This window comes from Echinops telfairi, unplaced genomic scaffold (assembly GCF_000313985.2).
Source record: "Echinops telfairi isolate 266 unplaced genomic scaffold, ASM31398v2 ScPeMD7_3509;HRSCAF=4178, whole genome shotgun sequence".
Classification (NCBI taxonomy): Eukaryota; Metazoa; Chordata; class Mammalia; order Afrosoricida; family Tenrecidae; genus Echinops; species Echinops telfairi.
Genome location: NW_022107407.1, coordinates 15,596,770 through 15,606,794, shown reverse-complemented (window position 1 = coordinate 15,606,794; position 10,025 = coordinate 15,596,770). Strand labels below are relative to the sequence as shown.

At 39.7% G+C, this 10,025-nt stretch overlaps 1 pseudogene; it reads left to right on the top strand.

Moving 5' to 3' along the window:
• LOC115870944 overlaps nt 1-2,801 on the top strand; it is a 69,587-nt pseudogene extending 66,786 nt beyond the window's left edge.
• Nucleotides 2,802-10,025: the final 7,224 nt, after the last annotated feature.

Below are 10,025 nucleotides of genomic sequence, written 5' to 3'. Positions count from 1 at the left end.
GAGGAGGTCACATATAGATCCTTGTAATCGGTTCCCTCTTTCCAACCCACTCTCCCTCTACCCTCCCAGTATTGCCACTCACACCACTGGTCCTGAAGGGATCATCCGGCCTGGATTCCCTGTATTTCCAGTTCCTATCTGTACCAGTGTACACCCTCTGGTCTTGCCAAACTTGGATATAAATATTTACAGAAGCAGGTATTTATAGGCTCATCTTTCTCCCTCAGAGCTGCTGGGTGGACTGGAACTAAAAACTAAATGGTTACCAGATAGCAGGCCCCTTTGATCTGACAGGCAGTCAAATTATAGGCATATTAATTTGACCTACTAAGGCTTGATTTGGGGCTTTGTTAAAATAGTTCAATTTCCGTTTTGCCCTTACTATTTCCATTTGGGGGCATGTACTTGACATGCTATACAATTTAATTGTTAAGTCATATGAGATTTTTAAAATCATGACTACAATCAATTTCAGAACATTTTCTTCTCATACTCCTGTTGTTAGCTCCCCATTTCCCCCATCATCCCCCATGGTATATACCTAGGCATTTTTCAATCAGTTACTTTCTCAATAGACCTACCTATCCTGAATTCATATACAGAAAATCATATAAGACCTAAACAGGAGGCAAACAAACAAACAAAAAAGAGCTAGACAAAATATAGGAAACCCTCAATCAGAAAGGAAGCAGATAATAATAAAAAGTGAAGCAACTTTAAAATGTATCAAAAGGGAAATCAAATAATCAGGTATCACATCTTAATATAATTGCATCTTCCTAACTACATTTTAACCCTTCTACATCTAATTCTACAATGCTGTTTGATATCAAAGCTATTTATATCCCTGAACTGTACTAAGAGGGAATTCAATAGACTCTTAATTCATGTGGGGCCTTGGTGATAGATTTTATCCACTGTCTTCCATAGCATTCTGCAAACCAAGTGCTGACAATTTAAGCTGTGATACCATTCCCTCCTTTAGATTTGGATCTTATTATTTACAATCCTTGGATCACGTATGTTGGTATGCTTCTTCCATGTGCACTTAATTGATGCCCCACTTAGATGGTTCCTTATTTTAAGGCAAACCTTTAAGACTCCAGACACTATATTTTCTGATAGCAGGGTACAATCTGGTTTCTTCACCACACTTTGTAGCAATGCTTTTTAACTTATCCTTGAATATGTATGTATGTCGTGTTTTTTGTTTGGTTTTGCTTTTAGGTATCACCACTTAATGAAAATACAACTAGGGCTAATCTATTTTATTTTTTCTTTATGTTGGTGGCGATGGCATTAGGTGTCATCAGTCATTTCCAATTCATGGTGATCCTAGAGACAACAATAAAAATCAGTCCAGTCTGTACTTAAAATTTGAGTGTACTATTGTAGCTACTGTCTAAATCCATCTTATTAAAAGTCTTCTTATGTTTTGCTGAGCCTTTACTAAGCATGTTCTGTTTCAGGGATTGATCTCTCCTGATAACCTGCCCCCCAAGTAAGATGAAGTCTTGTTATAGTTACTTCTGAGAAGCATTCTTCCAAGAATGGAATGTGCAGAGACCTAGAGGTGGAAAACTGACAAGGAATAACACCCTCAGCATATCTTACACTGAGAGAACTAAAGAAAAGCTCCAAGCCTTCCGCTGCAATATGAAGAATTCTACAGGCAGGAAACATCCCCCCAAATGCAGGAAGCATCAAGATAATATGAAAAGAATACTCAGAGTCACTGTACCAAAATAACTAGTCGACAGTCATTTCCAGAGGTAGCTTATGAGTAAGAACCAAAGGCACTACAGGTAGAAGTTAAGCTGCACTTGAAACATTAACCAAAAAAAAAAAAAAAGGGTCCAGGAATTCGTAGATACGTAGGACAATCTTCTGCTTTATTTTTCTGTATCATACTATTCCATTGTTTCAGAGTATTTTATAATACAATTATAATCGTTTTGCATGTTATATTACTTTCTGATTTATGTATTTTCTGCAGTTAAAATATATTGTAGAATGCTGCCATTTTGAGGGAGCTTGGGACCCAGTGGAGTGGAGTGGAGTGGTCGTGGTTGCCACCTCTTTCCTGCTCCCCACCGTCCAGTCAGCGGACCATCGGTCCGAAAGCCGAGACTTGTTTCATGTTTAGTTCTGGAGAAGGAAGGCCAGGCCGACTCCAGTGGTGCAGAGGAGAACAACTTTGAGGGCAGAGTCCCTCGCTCAGTCAAAAGTCCTGCTCCTGTCAATCCGAGAGCAGGTCAGGCTCTGGTAGTCCCTCACGGGTTTCCAAACACTCCGGATCACCTTCTGGATCAAGGTCAAAATCCAGGAGACGATCCCACACCAGGCTACTGATGCCGAAGCAGCCGAAGTTGAAGTCACTCTCCAAGGTCTAACTGGAGAAGACGTGCAGGCTGCAGAGCACGTCCGGATCTCACCACTCTCTTGGGATATTTGCTTCAGTTCGTACTCAAGAGACAGAGACCTGCGTGGAGTATTCTCTCGATATGCACCACTGTGTGGTGTTAATGTGACTTATGATCAGCAAACTGGATGGTCTTGAGGATTTTTTTTGTTTATTTTGAAAGAATAGATGCCTTAAAGGAGGCTATGGAAACGGCAAATAGAATGGAGCTGGATGACAGAAAGATTCGTGCGGATTATTCTATCACCCAGAGAGCACACAGCACACCAGGCGTCTACACCACCCTGGTGGTGGCGGTGACAGAGGTCGAGATTCTCACTATGATGGAGAATATGATCGTGACAAATACGAAGACGATGACTACCGGTACAGAAGATAGTCTCCTGTCTTGGGTTGATACTGATCACAATCAAGGTCTACTTCTTGTAGCCCAAGATGCTATTGATAGATTGAATGGTTGCAGTTAAGGATGTTTTTCTTTCTTTCTTTTAATCCTTTTCTCTCTTTTTTAAAGGACTCATTTAGAAATATCTTTGGCTTACTTAATTAATTTCTACATTTTAAACCCAGAACAAAAAATCCGATCATTTTGAATGAGAGAGAGTGCAGAGTGGAGACCCAAAATCCATCTGTAGGCAACTGGACATCCCCTTACATAAGGGAGGAGATGAGCCAGTCAGAGTGCAGTATAGCACTGATGAAACATTCAACTTACCTCCAATTCTTTAATGCTTCCTCCATTCCCCCCATATTTATGACCCCAATTCTACCTTACAAATCTGGCTAGACCAAAGCATGTACACAGGTACAGATAAGAGCTGGAAACACAGGGAATCCAGGACAGATGAAACCCTGAGAGTAGCCATACCAGGAGAGTAAGGGGAAGGTGCGGTGGGAAGAAAGGGGAGCTGATCACAATGATCTACCTACAGCCACCTCCCAGGGGACGGACAACAGAAAAGTAGGTAAAGGGAGACATCAGTCAGTGTAAGACATGAAAAAAAAATCTATAAATTATCAAGGGTTCATGAAGGAGGAAGAGTGGGAGAGGGAGTGGGAAAATGAGGAGCTGATACCAAGGGCTCAAGTAAAAAGAAAATGCTTTGAAAATGATGATGGCACATATGTACGAATGTGCTTTACACAATTGATGGATGGATGGATTGTGATAAGTTGTATGAGTCCCCAATAAAATGATTTAACAAAATAAAAAAAAATCTGCATTTTGTCTATGGTATTGCTTCAAGCCTTTAAAACCCCAGACGTTATATCTTTTGATAGCCGGGCACCATCAGCTTTCTTCATCACATTTGCTTATGCACCCTTATTTCTTCAGCGATCGTATCATGGAGATGAGCATACAATGATATGATTTTTTTTGTTCTTTGATGCCTGATAACTGATCCCTTTGGCACCTCGTGATCACACAGGCTGGTGTGCTTCTTCCATGTGGGCTTTGTTGCTTCTGAACTAGATGACCGCTTGTTCACCTTCAAGCCTTTAAGACTCCAGACACTATATCTTTTATAGCCAGGCACCATCAGCTTTCTTGCCCACATTTGCTTATTCACCTGCTTTGTCTTCAGCGGTTGTGTCGGGAAGGAGAGCATCATAGAATGCCAATTTACTAGAAGAAAGTATTCTTGCATTGAGGTAGTACTTGAGTGGAGGCCCAATGTCCTTATGCTACATTAATATCAAACCTATAAATATATGCACATAGATCTATTTCCCCATCCTCATATATAAATATATTTGCATATGTACATGTCTTTATCTAGACCTCTTTAAATGCCCTTTGCTTCATAGCCCTTTCCTCTAGTTCCTTTGACTTTCTCCTGTCTTACTATCGTGCTCAGTCCCCACCAGGGTTTCAGCAATTCCTCTGGTTACATTACCCTTGATCATACCCTACCAGGCCCCCCACCATCCCCGCACCCTCCTCACCACCGATTTGGATCACTTGTTGTTCCTTTGTCCCTGGATTTGTTAACACCACTACCCCCACCCCCATGTGCCCCCAGAACTGTCGGTTCTGTTGTTTTCTCCTCCAGATTGTTCATCCAGCCTATCTTATTTAGACAGACCTGCGGAGATAATAGCATGCACAAAAACAGAGCAAAACCAAGCACCAATATACAACAAAACAACAACAACAAACCAATGACAAGAAAGCAAAACAAAACACAACAAGAAAGAAAAGCTTGTAGTTAGTTCAAGGATTGTTTGTTGGCCTTTAGGATTGTTTTCCAGTCCAGTCTGTTGGGGCACCACACCCTGACCCCAAAGTCCACCTTGGGCATTCCCTCGGCACCTCACCTCTCCATTCCCTTGCTGTTCTGTTGCACCTCTTTAGTGTTTTGCCTCGGTGTGGCGGGATCAGATCAGGTCCAATTTACACACTGTGTCTCCGGTGTTGTCCCCTGTAGGTCAGTGAGGGGCGTCATGTCCCATAGTGGGGCCGGCCATGTGGTCCTCTCTGTGGACTGGCTGCTCTAATTGGGGTCATCATCCTCACAGCCTGGTGGGCCAGGATGTGTGCCACTCTCTTCTCCTACCCCTTCATTGGCACCACGTGCTCTGGTCAGATATGTCCCTCTCCCGGAGCTGCAGATGGTATTGCTGTTTTCCATTCATTGCTATGCTCTTAAAGATGAAATTGTTGTTGTGTAGATGAACATCTTGAGGTAAAAAAAGAACCCTGGTATTATGCTTGGTAGCTTTGACCTTTTTTAAAACTTCTTTGGTGTTAGGCATTATATTAAGAGACTTGTGTGTTTATGATAAAATTTTCTTTGTAACTGCTTACTCTGGTAAGATGGCAACAAAGTAGCTCAGTCATGTCAAGGTTGTCTAGGCTGGCATGGAGCTGTCAAATAGCTGAGTGCAGACAATCTGAAGCTGTAAAATGAAGTACTTGGTCTTTTCTTTTGAAGAATATAATTTTGAACCCTAAAAATTAAGTTTTTGTTAGTGATGAAAACTTGTGAACTGCTCCATAACATGTTGTATTTGAAATACATATATAGCTGTTTAAGCTTACCAACTTAAAATGTCATTTGTGTGTATGTGTGTGTTAAATTTACTGAGCTTAAATATGCCCTTAATTAGTTTGCTGCTAGAAATTTTGGTCTTAGAACAATGGTTATTGCATAGTCCTTAAATATGTGTGAGGAAAAATAGTCTTTCAATTAAGTTAATTTCTTTGAAAAAATAAAAATAAAAATTATATATAATTCTAAGGATAAAAAATATTAAAAATTAGTAAAACTATTAGCAATAATGTGTAGAACTGTGTGCCTAGAAGGAAAAATGGCTCAACACTGACTTTCACCTGAACATGTGGCACTTTGAATCCTCTAGCTGCTCTGGTGGTGTTGTGGGTTACCCATTAACCTGTTAACCACAGGTGCAGCCCTTCAAAACCACCAGGTGCTCTGTAGGAGAAAGATCATGCCATCCGTTCCAGTTAAGGTTTACGGTCTCAGAAATCCACAGGTACAGCTCTTCGCTGTCCTATAAGGTTGTTATGACTCAAAATTGACATGACAGCATTGAGCTGCTGCTTAGTGATATGCTTCCATAAAGATTAAGACTTGGAAACACTATTGGCTAGTTCTACCCTGTCCTATATGGTCTCTATGAGTCTGAATCAACTCAATCATGTGAATTTGGTTTAGTTTGAATGTCCTAAATATTCTAGGTGCTCCTGAGAAATATAAATCTTGTGAAGGAGTAATAGTATACAGAAAGGATCAAATGCTGACTAATTGTGTTTGTGTTTTACTGCAAATGATGAGTATCTTGTCATTACTTATTACATCAGTGTTTTGAGCACATTTATGACATTAAGATACATTTCTCTCTTTATAGTTGCAGCTTTTAAAATGGAGGAAAGAGCTCTTTTTAGTCACCTAAACAAAGCACTCAACAAGAGTTGCCGTTAGGTTGTTTGCGCCAACATGGCACCTGGAAGAAGGGATGGGTGGAGTTTTGCCTGTCAATTCAATCACAGCCTCTATGAAGAAGAGTGAGGCATCAGGATTAGAGAAAGGCTTAATAATCTGTGATAGGCAAACGACAACCTTGCTTGCTGAAAGTGAGGAGAATTGGAAGCACTTGCTGATTGCAGATCAAGGATTTTAGCATTCAATGTGGAATTCACTTCAATGTAAATTTTAAAACAAAACAACGAAAACCTAAAAAGTACCTCCCTACCATGGAGTCAACTGTTTACAGGATTAGAATGCCTAGTCCGTCTTCCACCCAGCTGCTGTTGGTTTTGAACTGCTGCCCATATGGATTGCAACCCAATGCATAACCACACCACCACCGTGGCATAAAGAAGACCCAAATCCTCACAACTGGATCAATAAGTATAATTATGATAAATGGAGAAAAGGCTGAAATTGTCAAGTCTTTTGCCTTACAAGGGTCCACAATCAATACTCATGGAAGCAAGAGTCAGGAGATAAAAAATGAGTCACATTAAGTAAATATGTTGCACAAGTTCTCTTTAGAATACTGAAAAGTGAGGATGTTACATTGAGGACTCAATTTTTAAATTGCCTTTCATACATGTGAAAGTTGCTCATTGAATAAAGAAGACCAAAGAAGAATCCATGCATTTGCATCGTGGTGCTGGAGGAGGACATTGGAAGTACCGTGGACTGCTAAATGGACAAATCAATCTGTCTGAAAGAAGTAGAGTCAAGTGCTCCTTAAAGGCAAGGACAGTAAGACTTCATTTTACATATTTTGGACATATTGTCCGGAGAGATCTGTCCTTTGAGAAGGACATCATGTTTGGTGATGTGGAAGGGAGGTAAACAACAGAAAGTTCCTTGACAAGATTGATTGACACCATGGCTGCAACAATGAGCTTAAGCATAGGAACAATTGCAAAGATGGAGCAAGAAGAGGCAGTGTTTCATTCTATTGTTCATAGGGTTGCTATGGGGTGGATCTGACGGGATGACATGTAAATGCTATATTTTCCAAGTATTGTGCCTCCTTTTTTGTTTCCAACATTTGCATTCCAATCACCAATAGCTGTCTGTGCCTCTTGTTTGGATTTTGCTCATTTCTATACTCAAGATACTGGTAGAATCCTTCAATTTCTGTATCATTAGCTTTAGTGGTTGGTACATAAATTTGACTCATAGTTGGATTGACTGAATTTCCTTATTAATCTATTACAGACAACACTGTACTTCAAGATAGCTCTTGAAATGCCCTTTATGACAATGCATGACATTCCTCTTAAATCTGAAATTCCTAACATATTAAACTATATGATTTTCTCATTAAAAATGGCCAATATCAGTGCATTTCAGCCCACTAGCCTCTGAGATCACTATCTTCATGCATTCTATTTCATTTTTGATGACTTCAGTTTTCTTAAATTCATGCTTTATACATTTTTTATAGGTATACAATTCTTATAGGTATTTGCAGCTATTTCTTCTAATTTTGAATTGTTCCCCATCAGCAAATGATGGTTCCAAAGGCTTTACTCCTGGAGGTTTTACTTGATCTACATTATCATGGTTGACTCTACTTTGCCAGCTCTTCCTCAGGCAAATTTTGCGCGTCTTCTGCTCTGTGGGGCACATCTTCTGGCACAATGTAGGACTATCTCTGACAATGTTCTGCTGCTATACACATTTTCAGGGGTTAATTCCTCTGAAGTGAAAGCCTATTGCTTCTTCATAGCCAGTTCTTAGCCTGTAAGCTGTACTGAAACATGTTCACTTTTTAAATTTTTTTTTACATGTTCACTTTTGATGACTCTGCTGGTATTTGAAATACTATAGCTTCAGCGTCACAGCAGACAATGGTGGAACACTAGCAGGTGTACTATCTATTATCACTGAAGATAACATGATACAATTTTTAAGACCAACTTATTCATTGGGAACAGCTTTTTCAACAACATGAACAATAATTTTCTGTGCAGAATACACTGAATAAAATGCCTAGAACCCACTAAATCTGTTGAAAAAGACAATGGAGTACTCAAAGTCATTGTTCAATATATACGCTGAGCAAAGGATCAGATATGAAGAAAAGTGGGGCATCAGAATTGGAGGGAGGCTGATTAACAATCTGTGATCTGCAGATGACACAACCTTGCTTCCTGAAAATGAGGAGGATTTGATGCACTTGCTGGTGAAGATCCAGGACTGCAGCCTTCAATATGGATTACAACTCCATGTAAAGAAGACCAATATCTTCATATCTGGACCAACAGGTAACATCTTTCTAAGGAGAAAAGGCTGAAGTTCTCAAGGATTTTGTCTTTCCTGGACCCACAATCAATGCTTATGGAATCAGCAGTGAAGAGATAGAAAAGATGAGTTGCATTACACAAATCAGCTCCCCAAGATCTCTGTAGTGTATTGAACAACAAGGATGTTACTTTGAGGACTAAATTGCACCTGACCCAAGCCATGTTATTCTCCAGTACATCATATGTGTGTAAAAGTTGGACATTGAATAAGTACGACCATAGAAGAATAGATTTAATTAACTTGTGGTGTTGGAGAAGAATATTGAACATACCATGAACTGTTACAAGGATAAACTGATCCCTATTGGAAGAAGTAAAGGCCAGAGTGTTCCTTAGAGGTGTGAATGGCCATACTTCATCTTACATACTGTAGACATATTGTCAGGAGAGACCAGTACCTGAAGAAGGATGTCATGTTCGGAAAGTGTAAGGGCAGCAATGAGGAAGGCTCTCAATGAAATGTATTGACACAGTGGCTACATCTGTGGGCCCAAGCATAAGAACAATTGTGAGGATACCACAAGACCACGCGGTGTTTCCTTCTGTTGTGCATAGGGTCCCTGTCAGTCAGTGGCAACTCAATGGCATCTAACAACAACGTTTGCTTGATGAATGTGAAGAAAACTTGAAGCACTGGCTGATGAAAGCTGAAGGGTACAACCTTCAATGTGGATTGCACCTTAATGTGAAGAAAACAAAAATCATCACAATTGGAATAGTAACAATACATGGTAAGTGGAGACAAGGCTAAAGTTGTCAAAAATTTAATTTCACTTGTATCTAAAATCAATGGCCATAGATGCAGCAGCAAGAAATCAAATTGTATTGTATTAACCAAATCTGCTGCAAAAGTCCCCTTTAAAGTGTTAAAAAGGAAATATACCACATTTAAGAATGAATGGTGCCTGATTAAATCTAAAGTATTTTGGAATGCTTTCTATACATGTGAAAGATAAACTATGAATAAGAAAGACCGAAGAAGAATTGATGTCTTAGTACTATGGTGTTGATGAAGAATACTGAACATACCAGGGACCTCCAAAGATATACACAAATTTGTTTTGGAAGATGGACAGGTAGAAGTATGGTGAAGCTTCTTTATTTTAAAATTAAATAATAATTTTATTATTAGGGGCTCATACAACTCATCACAATCTGTACATATGTCATTTGTGTCCAGCACATTAGTACATATGTTGACTTCATCATTCTTACAACATCCACTTTCCACTTGAGCCCTTGGTGTCAGCTCATTTTCCCCCTCCCTCCCTGCTCCCCACTCCCCCTGATAATTTATAAATTATTATTATT